General features: G+C 39.2%; 1 pseudogene; it reads right to left on the reverse strand.

The window, feature by feature from the left end:
- Window positions 1-544: 544 nt before the first annotated feature.
- Window positions 545-17,235, reverse strand: part of LOC139720854 (uncharacterized) — an 88,735-nt pseudogene continuing 72,044 nt past the window's right edge.

Below are 17,235 nucleotides of genomic sequence, written 5' to 3' on the forward strand. Positions count from 1 at the left end.
TAATCACCTAAAAAAAAAAACAACCATTAGGATGAGTTGATTTCTTTTTATCAAGCTGTCACATGCTATCATATGCCAACATGATAATTTGATCAAATTTAGTGAATTCTTAAATAAACAAATGGCCTTTTTAAATAATCTGTGTACTATTTGATATCATTTATTTCAATATTACTAATTGGAAAGCAAAATCATGTAGGCAAAATTTTTTTTGTTTTAATTTGCTTGAAGCCTAGACATGAATAATTTATGGCTACATGCTAAATTTGGCCATCTTCTACAAATGAAAGACTATTCTTGTGACCTCACATCACAAAACAAACCCAAAGTTGCCAGATAGGATTTTTACAGTACCAATGAGATTTTGAAAGAAGTAATTTCAGCTTTGATATAATACAATGATTGTGATGACTCTACATAGCTACGATCAATAATTATGTATTATGGTATGTTTACAGAGAAAATCATCACATGGATTTAAAATGAAAGCAAAAAAAAAACAGACAAAAAAAAAACACTGACAAACAACAACAAAATTTCGCAACTTTAAAATAACCCAGCATTGACTTTGAAATGAAGCGAATGGGACGAGTTAACACAAAAGCTAACGATGTCATGTGTATAGCAGGCCATCAATACTTGGTGGACATGCGTTTGCACAGTTCGTTTCCTCTGCAACTACACAGTATAAAACTGCTGCCTTTCGAAACAGGAATGTTATCAATTGTTGCGCCCTTCACAGAGAGGGAGGAAGGCTCTGAGGCACTTCACGGTCCAATGAGATGATTGTGGTTTTTTGGTTTTTTTTTCTCTAGACCTCCACAGTGTAGGCATTGTTGATGACACCCTGGGGAGGGGACCCTCCATGCATTTCCCGCTTTGCCGTCCTGCATAATGGGAGACATGATTTTAATATACTTATTCACAATCATGTGCTTCCTCCTGTAGAAAATCTAAAGTGTGGCATACTGAAATATTTGATTATTTTGTTCTGGCTCAACATAACAACAAAATTTTGGCTGTAACTGTAGAAAGAGGCAATGTGTGGAAAAGATATGTGTACCTTGGTAGAAGATTGAGATATGAAAAGTTGAAAGGAATGAGGAAGATATTGGTCATTAATGATCTTTTATTCCTAGTAGATTGTATGTTCATTACATGAAATGTGGCTGAATTTCTTTCATCCAGCATTCAGATGCATTTGACAAGAGCTGTGATGATGTAAGGGAATGCAATAATTCTGTGTCGACTTGAGCACATGTGAGCTGGTTGGTGTGTGCCTCGGTCACCTAGAGGCAGTTGGTGTCTACCATTCATGCCTTCACTTCAACACTGATAAATCTTTGCTTTGTCTTTGAGCGTCTCTTTTTCTCCAAAGATAAAAAAGTAGCGAAGCATGAGCTTCATTATAAATTTGTATAAAGGCTGTTACGTAATATAGCAGAAACTTCAGTGGTGTGTGGTTTCACTTTACTGGCAATGGATGGGAAAATGAAGGGTTGGATAAAATACTGCACTCAAAGGGATGTCTCTATAAAAACATGACAATATGCTCACCTGACAGCATTCTTTTGCTCTGGTGTTAACGAGCCAATTAACTCCCTCTCATCACTATTGTCCACTGAACTCTGACTTGTCATGCTCCTCATTCTGACCTCTTCATAAACTCCGTTGTTATCTCCCGTTGGTAGGTCGTCAATCCCTTCTCCCATTATATAAGCTGAAAATGTATAAAAGTGCCACAATGACAAAAATAAAATCAAAAAGGCTGGAATACATTAACGAAGAGAAAGATCTCTATGATTACATACCTTCTCCTATAAGTTACATATACGGTACTGTTAAACCAGATATGTTTGCATAAATTTTGATTTCACAAGAGCCAAGATCAGTGGGATTAAAATGCATGCATAAGTTCTTGTCTACACTATAATGCATTGGATGTCAGTGGCTATTTGTGGAAATCTCAGGCCATAAAAAGGCCATCAGCTACATGTACAATTCACAAAAATTACATGCTGCAAATATTTCTTACTTTACAGTATAAACATTTTCATATGAATTTATCAAATATCACACAATGACATGGAACCTCAATTTGACATTAATGAATACCCTTTTCAGTGCAAAACTATCAAATCACTATGTTTTCTTAGAACTGAATTGAAATGAAAACTGAAAACTTCTGTGAAAGGGGGAATACCTAAAATATGAAAAGTCTGAGTCTACACTTGTAACTGTCTTGTCTATTTAGTGGTTCTTTTGTATTCACACCAGAGTCCAGCTACATAGATTACAGTAACTAGGACATTTGAATATTTCTCACCACATTCAAGTAGAACTAAAGCATTTCAGCTGATATGCATAATTGACTGGGATACCTCTGTTTCTCATGCAGTCAGTATTTTGTGTGCCATAAGTCTGTACATGGCCCTTCATTTACCCTTTGACGAAGTTCATTGACCATTGACCAAGAAATGACCTACTTTGGGTATAACACTACATCTCTGCACACAGCAAACTTTTTTTTTTCAATTTACTTCAATCCTTACACAAAACAGGATAAATTAACATTGGACTTTACATGTACCGAGTGGAATGTATGGCCAGAAATGACATTTTAACCAAAGATTGGTGACCTTTGACCTTGAGCTACGATCTTGATATCTTCCCCATCAATACCAATGTCTTGACTTATTCATACATGCCAATCTTTCTTACTGGAAATAATTATCATTGGACATTCCTTGATAAAGTTAAAGCTAGAATGTTATTTCATTTTACCAAAATAATGTAACCTTTGCCCTTGATCTTCACCTTCTACTTTTATCATGTTTATCATTGTCAAGTTACCCTGCAGACCCAGAAATTACATGTCATGTACTGTTTGCTACTCACAAGGGTCTTCATCAATTCGATAGGTATGGTTCTTCACTCTGCGCCTCCGAACAAACATAACGAGGACTACTGCGATGATGATAATGATTATGATGGCAACTGACATGCCAATTGCCAGGCTGGCCACTGAAAATGTATAAACACACAGAAAAGAAGAAGGGTAAAGATGTGATGACACCATCTAAAAGGTGGAACAAACCGTAATTTAATTTCAGAAACAAAAGCTTGGAGAGGATGAGATGATGACTTTAATACACTCATGATATCATATGCAGACTTGATGCACCCTCCCTGGATGTGGACCCCTGGCCTTGATGCTATGTCTGAAAACTGAGTTGTAACTTTACATTCACACCAACCTTTACAAACATATAATAAGTCCTCACCCAGTGGCAGATCGGGGGGGGGGGGGGGGGGGGGGGGGGGAGTAAAGAAAATGAATTTAAGTCTTCAATTGCCGTGGTACCACAAAAATATGCTAAAGCCTTTTTTCTTTTTTTTTTTGCTTGTCAGCTGATTTAACCTGGAATTGGATTCAGATTTTGCGCCCCCCCTCCCCTTTATGGAATTCCTAGATCTGCCCCTTCTCACCTGTAGGGTCCTACAGGTATGTGTACACAGATGATTGTTAGTGTTATATCTCAACAGAATAAAATGATGCTGATATTTTGTTGTCTATGGCCATTAGCAACTGTGCTCCCAATATCCCGTGGGGATAACGAGTAAGTTTTACCCGTTCTTCCCACAATTCTCCGAAAGCCTTCAATGCCCCAAACAAGATTCGTTTTGCCCATCAACAGGAAATGGACAGGTTGGCAATCAAGGAAAGTGGTCAAGTGATAATGTATCCCTTTTCCATGGTCAACTGCATGTGCCATTAAGCAATGCAAAAATATTGATGGAATCATGAGGTACTAATAGAGCATGCGCTGATGAACTTGCAAATAATCCTTTCGTTATACACGAAGGGCATACAAATGGAGTTTGGTAGTCAAAATCTAGTGAGCACAACCTTGGTGGCTAGTTTTCATAGGAGTTTTAATGAAAAACAAGCGCACTACTAAATTGGAAAAAGGCAAGTTGAATTGATAAAAGGTGCAGTTTGGATATAGAAAAAGAACATACAGATTGCTGTAAGAAACTCTAATTTTTCAATCAAAGTCATTTTCTGGTCAGCATAAAGCAAACATGAATTTAGGCCACACATACAGACATGTCACTCCTGTCTACATTTTGGAAAACTCTTATACCAGGTTCCCCTTGGTTACCCTTACATGAGCTGATGCCACAGGAACCTGGTACTAGTATATCACTTTCTTGTAATGAACAGGTTAAAATGTGAGTTTCACACATTGCATTAGATTCATACTGGGCATGAAAATAATGCACAGTTTTCATAGCAACTCACCTGATGAATTTGCTTGCCTTCCTACAGATGGCGTGGTGTTGATGACCACTTCACTTTCAGTGTCATTGACTAAGAACGAAGCTGGGGGAGAGAGACAAATAAATACTGGTGTATATTGAGGTATGGAAAAGCAGGAAAGGTCAGAGGACTTTAAAAACAAATTGTGAGAAAAAAAACATCATCTATATACAGCAGAACAAATTATTAATTTCACTTGAAAATGAAGTGATGGTAGAACTGGTAGATAACTGGCTGAGGTCATTCTGTGGGATTAAAAGTGATGTACAATTCTTCACTATCATCCACTATTATTCTTCACTACTATTATTTTGTGCAACATGTATGGTACAATGTATCCCTTTGTAATGTTCATTCTGGTATTTGTTTCATGTTTGTAATGTTTATGATATGTATCCTATATTCTTTACCTGGTCGAACAGACAATAATAATAATAATGGATAGTGATGATAATTTAAATATCATACCAAGTTCACAAAGATCGCCTTCAAATTCCCTCGGACACAGGCAGGAGCCATCCTTGGCATTACAGACACCTCCGTTTTCACAGAGACACATGTGTTCACACTTCGTGCCCCATCGTCCTGACTTGCACTTTGATATCAGGCAGCGTCCGTCTATGTGGCTGCAGTTGTACTGAACACAGTTGGAGCACCGCTCCTCGCAGTTCTCCCCAAAGAAGCCATGGTCGCAGGGCATGTCACAGAAGTCGCCGATCCAGCCAACGGCGCACGTGCACCGTCCGTTAATGTGATCGCACGCAGCCCCGTTCTGGCATTGGCATGCCTCCTCGCACTGGACACCATAGAAGCCCTCTTCGCAGGGATCCGAGCACCGTGTACCCTGCCATCCTGCTTGGCAGATGCACTCCCCGTCCTCGGGATGACATACTGCCCTATTTTCACACTCGCAAGGGAACTGGCACTGGAGTCCGTATCTATCCTCAGGACATTCTTCCTCACAGTGGCGACCAGTATAGCCTGCGGTGCAAGTGCATTCACCTACAAATACCAGGAAACAAGCAACCGTCAGAATCAAAACCGTCTGGTTGCCTACATTAACAGAAATAGGTCGTTAGTACCGGTCATTAGTATGCGGGCGATGGCAAAGACTAATGCCCGCTGGGCATGTTAGGCAAAATGAAAAACTGGTCACATAACTGCTCTCAGACAATCATTGGATAAGAATCCATATTACCATTGTATAATGGGGGCCAATCATTTTAATAATGACTTTGAAAATGTAGCAATGTGCAATTTTGGAGATAATATTTTCCCTGTGTGATACAAGACTGTTAAACTGCAAAAATTGATATCACAGCAGGAAGAGTAACGTACGGAATATCTTCTGGTAAACATTTTTTTGTACACTAGTCATGTCTCTTGAAAGAAGACATTTCAGCAGGAACATATTAAAGAGAGGGTGGAGGAGGCAAAACATATTGACTAGATGAGATGAATTTTAGGAAAGGGTTAATCATATCAGTTACAAAAATATTGAATCATTTTAATGACCTGTGATATGATGACAGGAAGCCCCGTTTACGCAGGAACATTTACGCCGACATCCAGCACCGTAGACTCCAGGTTGGCACGGCAAAGAGCAGAATGCCCCCCGCCAGCCTGGCTGACACTCGCACTCCCCATTAAATCTCTCACAGAGGGCATCGTTCTGACAGTCGCACTCTTGTGAACAGTTCTGGCCATACCGTCCCACCGGGCACGCCTCCTGACACTGGTCACCCATCCAGCCAAGAGGACAGATGCACACTGCACTACCGGACTCACATGTGCCGCCATTATTACACTGGCAGCGAGGGCGACATCCAAGTACATATCCAGTCACTGCATCAACCAATGCAACATAGATACAACAACACTGCTTAATAGGTTAAAATATCAAGTATAGAGAAGTGAATGAGACTACTTGGCATATCCTGTGTCACATTTGAATACAGCTGCAAAACTAAATAATAGTGACAATGAATAACAAAATGGACACATAATTATTTTTTTTTCTTTTTTTTTTTTCTTTCTTTCTTTTTTCTTTTTTGTTGTGTACAAACAACTATAGCAATGAAGAGTTTGCGGTTTTCCCATTCTATTCCAAATACCGAGTTATGATAATGCACATTACAGGGTCAAAACAGTTTTTCTGTGTTCTGGATTTCTGTGTTGCAACACAAACCATGCATTGCTACAAAACAATTTTGTGTTGCTACACAAACCATGCATCACTATAAAACAAGAACAGAATGTTGAACCCAATATCATTTAAACCTCTGAGTTCCATATTTGTAAAGAAAAAAATGAAATATATAGACTGAAACAATTTTGAAAACCTCTTTTACAGTGTGCCTAGGATGACTGTAAGGCATAATCTGATCACAAGATTAAATTGATTACTAGAAATATACCAGCTGACAGTGTACATCCATCATCACATGTTACAGCCATACATGTATGTCCACACATATCCTACATGCATGATTGCAATACGGTTGAATACTTTCTCAGGTTTCCATCTGGCATTTAAACTCACAAGTGTTACATGATGTCTCGCATTGGTCCCCGACCCATTCTTCTGAGCATATGCAGCGCCCATCTACATGGTTGCATGTCCCGCCATTTTGACAGGTACAGGTGTAGTTGCATCCATCGCCATAGTAACCCTCACTGCAGGGCCTCTCACAGGACTCCCCAGTCCAGCCCGGAAGGCAGAAACATTCACCAAATGATGGGGAACAGGAGTAGGCGTGGTCGCACTGGCATTCACTGGCACAGTTCACACCAAACCTATTGTCTAAAGAGTATGACAAAATAAATACACACACAAAGTGACATCAAATAAAACTATACAGAATTCTGCATATGAGGAAGATATAGTCATACTAAAGAGAGGGAGACTCAGTGGTTTTTATACAGTATTACAGAGAAATACAAACAGACAGACGGACAGAATTGACATATGGAACAAATGTATGGATAACAAAGGGCTCAATGAGAGTGAATGTTTTATTCTAATAAAGCGCTATGCTGTATAAGCCATATATTTAGCAAGTCAAATTTTTCGCAAATCAGGACTTTCTGACAATAGTCTTCACGGGTGGTTAAATTTGCAATAATGGAGTACAGTAATTAAAGGAGAAAAGTATGGGTGCATGATGCACATATGTCGGGATCAGATTTGATAGTTTTGTAAAAATTTGCTAATGGCATGCGACTCATGAAATTTGCAAATATAAAATCCTCACAAAATATATGGCAGTTAGGACCTGTACAGTACACAAGACACATCATTACTGAGACTCGATGGGCATAGCCACGCTTGAAGACAAACTTACTGGTGCAGGTTTCCTCACAAAACTGTCCTTGGAATCCAGCTGCACAGGTACACGAGCCATCGACAGGATTGCAGACTGCCTCGTTTCTGCACCTACAGTTGGACTGGCAGTGCAGGCCGTACGACCCCTGAGGGCAGGCTACGCCACACCCTTCTCCTGTCCAGCCCGCCTCGCATCTGCACGTGCCCACGCTTGCGTCGCACGACACAGCTTGTTCACACTGGCAGGTCTGCGAGCAGTTTGCCCCGTAGCGCCCTTGACTGCAGGTGAGAGCACAGTTCTCTCCATGAAAGCCCGATGTGCAGGTGCATTCTCCCGTCACATGATGGCAGAGGCTACCCTCCAGACAGGTGCATTCCTGGTTGCATCTGGTGCCATACCACCCTTCACCGCAAGGCACGTTGCAGAACTCCCCGTGCCAGCCAGGTCTGCACGAACACACCCCTGAGTCCGCCCGACACTCAGCCCCATTCTCACACTTGCACATCTGGCTGCACATTATGCCATAAGTGCCTTAGGAAATATATAGAAAACAAGATAAACAAAAACACACTTTTTTAAAATCATACCTAAAGTTGGACCCTCAGTCATGTTTGTTGGGATAGTGTCAGTTTAGAATGTTTGGGAATGGCTATTTTCCTGTCTTTTCTTCCTTTAATCACTTTCAGATAGCATTCTTAAGGAGCTGTAAGAACTTTATTTTATATAGGACATAAGTTCGCTCCCTCACAAAACAAATACAAGAAGATCAAAGACACACTGTGAATGATACATGTAGAATATTGATATTGCTAATAGTAAAAAAAATAAATAAATAAATAGATAAAAAGTGTTCATCAGAACAGAATAGCTTCAACATGGTCAAATCACATTTTATGCGAGCTGGTTCTTTACAAAGAATAATTGCACTCAACAATGTCCCTGGTAGAAAGGTTCAGTGAGTAGACTTTAATAACAGCAGCACACTACACTGGGAGTTGAGTGCATGCACAGAAACATGCCAATCTCTCGAGAAACATAGTCCCCAACACGTACCTGTCGGACAAGGCTGGTCACAACGTTCTCCTCTCCAGCCAGCCCAGCAAGAGCACTCCCCTGTGATGGAGTTGCATGATCCATTGTTGCACTGGCACCGGCCCCGGCACATCTCTCCATACCTGTCCGCTGGACACGCGTATTGGCAGTTTTCCCCTTGCCAGCCAGCCCCACAATCGCACCTGCCATCCACCGCCTGACACGTTCCCCCGTTTTGGCACTCACACAATCCTACACAGCCAGCACCATACATACCATCTGATGAAAAAGAATGCAGAACAATTACCCCGGTATATCATTTTCATGATGGGGCTATCTATGATAGCTTTTTGTTTCTTCCATGCAAACCCATTCAAATTTCAAAAAAATTTCAGATAATTGACACCAGCGAGGCAGTGGATTGGTATAGTTGCACATATACTAGTACACAATAATTCTATAATTGTATGGCACAGAGTGCCTGGTTGATACCATTTGCTGACTATTGCAAGTCACTTGGGGTGAACCATGAGGGTTTGGCATCTTTCACCTGTTTTCTTTTGTGGGTAGCTACACTGTCACACCCAACTTAATCGGGTTAGCAGCATGCTCTTTGCTATGAATGAATGACGTGTGATCTTTGATGTGTCATGACTAACTCACACAGGACCTCCATTTTATGTCCTATCCAACGGACAGAGTGTTTCTGCCTCTTACTAGAGGGGATCAATAGAATGCTTACCAGTATGCAAAACAATAATTATGCTGATCGAGACTTGGCATAGGATATAGCATAGGACTGTACAGGCAGGCCTTCAGGTAGCAATAACTTCTACCAGAGGGCCTGCCATGTATGGTAAAATCCAGTTATGGTTTCAACACTCACCAGGGCAAGGGGTTTCACAAAACTGTCCCATCCAACCCGGTTGACAGGAGCAAGAACCATTGACACTATTGCAGGTGGCTTCGTTCTGGCACCCACATGCCTCCTGACACAGCACACCATAGAAACCTGTAGTTAAACCAAATGTTATCCATTGAGATAGGAATGATGATGACAATGATGTGATAAATGACGATGATAGCGATGATGATAACGATGATGATACATGCAAAAGAAAGAATTAATGGTAACAATGACAGCAAAGAGGAAGATGACAAAAGAAAAGATGAAAGTTAAAAAAAAGAGAATAGAGAGAATATAATTATCTATTATATATTACATTCAAACCACTGTAAATGTTACATCCAAAAATTGACAAAATTCAGTAAAACACAGATAACAAATAATAGCATATACTGTAAAACCAGAAACATTCTTGGCATGAAACTTTTTGTTGGATCTGGTGGCCTTTTTCAGAGCATGAAATTTTCATGAATTACCACTGGCATTCAATGCATTGGTCGCAAACCGGTCCGTGAACGCTTAAAACCTTCTGATTTTCTTAATACTCAAGGGAACACACTTCCATTACTTACAGTAACAAATTGCTTACTGAAGTAACTTTTATGCATAGGCCTATGATAATTGTAATATGGGAAGATAAAATGAAATCATATTTAAAAAGATATCACTTTCTGAACAGAATGTATCATTATATTTTGGTTTATCCTCTTACCTTCCTCACACAGCAGCTCGCATAATGTTCCCCTGTAACCAGGCTGACATCCGCAACTGCCAGTCACATGATCACAGAGGGCACCATTCCGACACTGACAGGTTGAGTTGCAGCCCATGCCAAATGACCCCTCTGTACACTCCACGGAGCAGTCCCCGCCCTTCCAGCCTGGAGAACAGGTGCACTCTCCTGTGACCTGGTGGCAAGAACCGCCATTCTTACATTGGCACCGCAGTGCACATGAGGCGCCGTACCATCCTTCTGGACATGGCTCCGAGCAGTTGCTTCCCATCCAGCCTTTATAGATTCCACAACAGTTCATAAAAGAGAAACGCTTAACCACAGGCCAGATAGAATAACACACCTGTGACAGACATGTATATAAGACCTGACATTTTATGTCCCTCACTCAAGAAATGTCAATGTCAATCTCCTCACAGTGGTGGATCCACATAAAGATGGAATGAGTTCATTTTCTACCACACCACAGGTGAAACAGTACAGCACAACCCCACAATAAGCTAGTTTGCTACCTGTAGTATAAAATAATGTCATTTTGAATGTCACACAAAGAATGTCACACAAAGTATTTGCTGCACTTAAGTATATCTTTGTTCAATGCAATTTAGAACACTACTGCAAACACAGAATGTTTGTCACTGTATCACAAATCACAAAGGGTTTATACACAACATTTGAATGTACTTGAAAGTTGAAATGCGCACTCACAAATTACTAATTTAGCAATGATGCATATGTTTTGCAGCGAGTGGTACTTTTCAAATCCTACAATCGATAGAAACCTACCTGCTTCACATTGGCATTCACCCATAACCTGGTCGCACACCCCATTCTCACAGTGGCAGACCATGCGGCAGGAATTTCCATAGAAACCCTCTTGGCACTCTTGTCTGCAGTCACCTGTGGTTTCGCAAAGACACTGGCCTGTTTCGTGGTGACACACACCCCCAAGTTCACACAGGCAGGGTTCCTCGCAGTTTAATCCAATGAAAAGATCTACAAGTCATGAGAAATGAACAAGGGGCTCTTCTCATGAATTTGTCATTTAATTTGTTCATTACTGACTTGGTAAGTCATCAAAAAGGTTGAAAAACAAAATTAAGTTAATTAAGTTATTTAAAACTTCTAGAAGTATATTAAAGTGGTGCACATTCCCAATCATAACAATCATACAGTTGCTGAGATAAAGCACATATTTGTGACCAAAGTCACGAAAAATAATTGCTGTTTCACATACGTGTACAATGTCATAACAATTTCTTTCTTGACTGGTTTTCCACAGATAACATCCCCTTTAGCTATCATAAAATATTCTTGCTAAAAAAGGACAATGTTAAAAACAAAGAAATACATATTATCAATTGAAAAGAAAGGAATACTTAAGATTTCTGCCCTTAAGAGGTCATCAAAACTATAAAAAAAAACAGTTTATTTGCATAACCAATTACATTCATGTAAAATTATAATACATCAAAATTTCTTACTTTTACCAATTACATTACAAGCTAAAAACATCCAATATTAGGTTGCATTGTCTCCATAAATGAGAGAAAACTGACAAAATAGGTATTCCTTGCAATAACAAATCATATTTGCATAATTGATTATACAAACTCAGAATAAGAATATACATAATACATATTATCATACATACAATCTACTTTTTCGATACAATAAAGCCATGTATCAATATTCCTGCAAGGGGTTTGCCTAATGACATACAATATTGTCAGCATAATACCTGTCCTATGCATTTTACATTACCTGTATCAATGGAGAAAAAGAGTACAATATTGTTTCCAATATTGTACTCTGCTGTCAATATCGCACTTAAATGTTTCTTTATACGCATGCGCAGTATCGCTTGCAAAGAAAGCAAAGTGCAGTGGCATTGCGCGATGAGGTCGAGAAATGCGCGATGAGGTTGAGAAATGCCAAGGAGTACACGTAAATCGTCTGTGCTGTGTGCGGCAGTCGCTTGCTGATATGCTCTGTACTGTACTGTACTGTGCGTAGATACTAGATACACGTCTGTATACAAGTTGAAAGGTTAGATTTTGTAAACAATATAATGGTGAGTGAAACCCTTTTTCATTTTTTTTTTTTTGGGGGGGGGAATTGAATGTGGTGTTGTCGTGGAGAGTGGTTTGTACATGTATGTATAATAATAATAATAATGGATTTCTTTCGCGGTATATCAGATATATTGCATTCATCAACATCAATATTGCACTCGTCTTCGACTCGTGCAATATTCATGTTGATGAATGCAATATATCTGATATACCACTCAAGTGCATCCAATAATGATTATGCATTCTCATCAGATACATGATGATATAACATGTTTGGTAACAATTATTGGCCAAAAACTGGGGGGGGGGGGGTGAGATGGGAGAAGAGTTAAGTTGTGATACCCCACATTCCAAATAATATACTTTGTATGGCCTCATACAATATTCCATATCCACCATGGGATGCCTGCCTAATACAACAAATGTGTTATGTGCATATTGACTGTCTCATGAGAGGATGCCATTATCACTAGTTCCCCTATACTCCTCCTCCTTGTAATCCTTTTTTTTTAGATTTTTTTTTTTTTGGTGATATGGAGTATTTAGAACTGTCCAGATATACTACTTATGATCAAAATTCAACTCTGCAAAATGCGTGTCTATGTGTGTATGTGTGTGCAATTATATTTTTGTGCAAGGGGGTGATAGTATAATTATTCCATGACTACCTTTTAGTACAGGAAAAGTACTTGGGGGTGTTTCACGAAGTTGAACTTCATTTAAGATTGACTAAAAATTATGGTATTCCACAGGTTTCCCTGTTCAATTTCATTAGCCTAATCACCATCCACTTCAAAATTATCATTTAGTTTTACAGAATAATTCCATTGTTATTCATTTTATCTCAAGTTGTATGATCAATGACTACATGAAAAAAGTTTCCAAAATCTTCATTTTCATTAGAAAGTTGAGCAACATTGAAGACACACACAGCATACCATGATTTTTAGTCAATCAGAAATTTAAAGTTCAACTTAAATTCTTCATGAAACATCCCCCTAATACTAAAATTGTGCTTGATAACAAATTAGCAGAATGCAAACATTACACATGTACTGATATACATGTTTATTCTAAGCGAGGGTATGTATGTCTATGTATTTGAAACTCACACAGAGTGACAGTGGGTGAAATCCGTAATATTGTCCACAAGTAGTCCTTTATTACCTCCGCCAAGGGAGGAGGTTATGTTTTCGTTACCTTTGGTTTGTGTGTTTGTGTGTTTGCCCTTGTGCAAAATAACTCAAAAAGTAGTTAACGGATTTAGATGATACTTGCAGGAAAGATTAAGAACGATACAAGTAACAGATGATTAAATTTTGGTAGTGATCCAAGAATTTTGGGGGAATTTATGAAGGATTTTTTATATTTTGGCATGTAGGGTCAATGAACCTGGGAGTTCAGGCTGCGCGTATTTGAGGTTTGCATGCGCGCACTAAAATGCGCGCTCTAGTTTCTACTAGGGTGAGGCGCGCCGTGCAGCTGAGGGTTTATGACGTAAACAAAGGCTTCTATATTGGGAAATCAGGCAATTTTCAGCACACAATGCTATAAGTACGTATGGGTAGAAATCACTGAAATCTCTATGGATGAACGAGATCAGTGGTGGAAATGAGCTGCATGCTTGGCGGAGGTCTGCGCTCTCAGAGTGCTTCTCTATAGTTCATATAAGAAATCTAAATCATTTCACAAAAGGATTTTGTGTTAGTGATACATGTTCTGGGCAATCAATCAGTGAAATAACTACAACAGTAAGTGTGATTTAGACAACTTGTCAACATTTGATGTGACAGCTAATAATTCCTGAATTCAGTGCATGTTTTGTTTATACAGGAGTTCTTATACATCTACACTGTATACATGTGTAAAAGAGTGTACTGTGCTGGTACATTGTGAAGTCTGTAGATTGCCTAAAACCAGGCTTGTTAGGTGTTAATTCATATCTCTTATCAAACACAGGTGTTTGAGCTGCAGCCACAAACAATTGGCATGTCACAAAAACAGGTGTTATGTGTGGATTATGCTCCCTAGCAGTAAACAAGAAACATACAAGTAATCAATACCTTTGCTGTCAATCATTTTGCTGACAAAGGATGTACCAAATTTGGTATTGATTTTACCTATCAATGAGTAAATATAGACCATGAAATTAACTTTGTTTACTTGGCATTCTTTACAAACAACTCTTTTATCTTGTAGTTTACATTTTTTTTTCAAGGGCCATTTGTTGAATTAGAACCAAGGGATCATCATCAGATACTAATCCGTTGGGGGAAAAGAAAAATGTCATTAGCAAGGGTCGCATTGGGGGCAAAAGGTCACAGGAGCAAAACATCATAGAGTTTAACTTCGAGAAACCTTCATGAAGTTTGTTTGTCCTTCCACACTGGTGATCTGAAACTTTGCAATGTTTTGCTAGTGTAACAGCAGATACTGATAATAAAAGTTACTGTACCTGGTCTTGGGCATGAGTGCTGGCACATGCTTCCTGTGTACCCTCTAGCACAGGTGCAATTACCCGTCACATGGTCGCAGGGACTCCTGTTGTAGCAAAGACACTTTTGGTGACATTGGTTGCCATAGAAACCGCTTGGGCAGGGCTCCTCACAGAGGGGACCATCCAGCCTGGCAGGCAATGGCAGGCGCTGTGACAATATCGCACATTGCATTGTTCTGGCAACGACATTCCAAATTGCAGCTTTCTCCAAAGGTACCTTCGCAGCAAATTGAGGTAGAGAACATGTCATGGTAATATGAATTGTTCACAGGATGGTCATTTTTAAAAAGTCTGGCCAACAACAACCTTCCCTTTCCCTTCAAGACATGAATACATGATCCCAATAAATAAAATACACATAAAAAAAAGTTTCTGTATCTATGTAATATACAGTTTGTATGTATATTTATCTATTACAATAAATACGAATGATATATTTCTGAAATTTTGGTGGCCCGACTTGTGTTTTTGGTGGCCCTGGGCCACCGGGCCAATGTTAGTGTCGAGCCCTGTATATATATACAGATATATATGTGACCGTGCACCACAAAACGAACAAAAAGTCGCACACACTGATTTTGCGTGAGGACTGAAAATAAGTGAAATGGGTCAACCTAGCCGATCTTGACTTTTTCATATTTTCTGAAACAGCAAGTCTTCTTTTACATAATGCTAAAATTTGGGATCATAAAACAAGCAGGAAAGTGTGTTTTTTTAGCATTTTATCTCGAACATTTTTGGAAGAAAGCAGTGATTAGGTGTGTCCCCCTTTTCATTTCTGAAAAACCTTGTACACACTCTTCACTTTCAACTCTAATAACTTTTAAAAGGGTAATGCTACTGCTTTGAAAGTTGGCATTAATTATATTTGTTCTTTCTCTCCAATGTTTAGATAGGTTAGGAGAGTCCATTTGAATTGAGTTATACATCGTTTTTAAAGCTTAAAGTCTGCTCTTTCAGAATGTGGTCTTAACTAAAAATTCATGTCTGGCGACTTTTTGTTTGTTTTGTGGCGCAGGGTCACATATATTCATTTATTTATATATATATATATATATATATATATATATATATATAATATTCATATTCAAACATATATTGTAAGTTGACACAATGAACTTGTTCATTATGTCATTTTGTGAAATTCTTTAGAGTGTGAGTGAACATCTATTTTAGCTTTGAGAACTAGCAATGCGTTGCAAATACTCAGTAATGTGTTGTATGCAGGCAATGGCAGATCCAGAGGGGGGCGCACCGGATGTGTGCCCCCTCTTTACTTTTTTGTTAAACAAAAGAAATAAAAAGAAACAAATGGCGGTGCATGTGCCCCCCTTAATTTTCTAAAGGCGCCTCCCCTTCACAGAATTCCTGGATCCGCCCCTGTGCAGGTACACGTATAGAAGCATGGCACATACCTTTGTGTTCTGATTCATTGATTTCCTTGCAAGACTTGCAGCTGCAATTGGTTTACTATTTTTCTTTGTTTCAAACATCTCCATTACAGAGTTAAGGAAAAAGATAATTAATTTGTTGTGGAGGGACTGATTTTGCTACAACACGCTTTTCCCATAGACACTTGCCCGAGTACTGAGTATATACTCCGGACTCGTCCTCAACGGGTTAATCACCAACAATTTTACCTTGTGGACAGAAGGTGTCACAAGTGGCCCCATGGAAGCCAGGGGCGCAGCGACAGGTACCGTTGGTGGGCTCACAGGTGCCATTCTGGCACTGGCATTCCATGTTGCAGCCTTCTCCGTAGAAACCTGTGTGAATTAGCCAAAGGAGATGGGGAAATGATATACACCCAAAGGAGTCATTTGTTATTCATTCTGAATTATCATTATTACTTTGACAACACAGGTATCTTTTTTTCTAGGAACACAGTCATGGGGAAGAGTAATAATGAATTTAATGTACACATGTCGTGCTTGGTTCATCAAAACATGCTTCATACTGCTAGCAGCAAAGTGCTGATAAATGTTTTTTCTCATTCTCTCACAAACAACAACAACAACAACAACAAAATGTCCTACTTTGATGGTACAATCTGCACCATCACATCTGGGGGCATATCATGAAGCATTTACTTTGGTGGACAAATTTGCTCTCATCTGATCAGATGCAAAGATTTCAGTAGCTTGTAACAGTTTGTAAGAAAAATATCCGACCATAACGCTTCATGAAATGCTCCCCTGGACTACTGTAAAAACACAAAAACAAACAAACAAACAGAAATGTTCTCATGCATTTTAATTTCACAAATTTCACAAGAGTCCAGATCCTAGATATCAAAATGCCCTTGAAAGTTCTTGGTGTCTACACTATATGCATTGAATGC

This window comes from Diadema antillarum, unplaced genomic scaffold (assembly GCF_040938485.1).
Source record: "Diadema antillarum isolate AM-2024a unplaced genomic scaffold, OU_Dant_1.0 scf00000134, whole genome shotgun sequence".
In the NCBI taxonomy this organism is placed as follows: Eukaryota; Metazoa; Echinodermata; class Echinoidea; order Diadematoida; family Diadematidae; genus Diadema; species Diadema antillarum.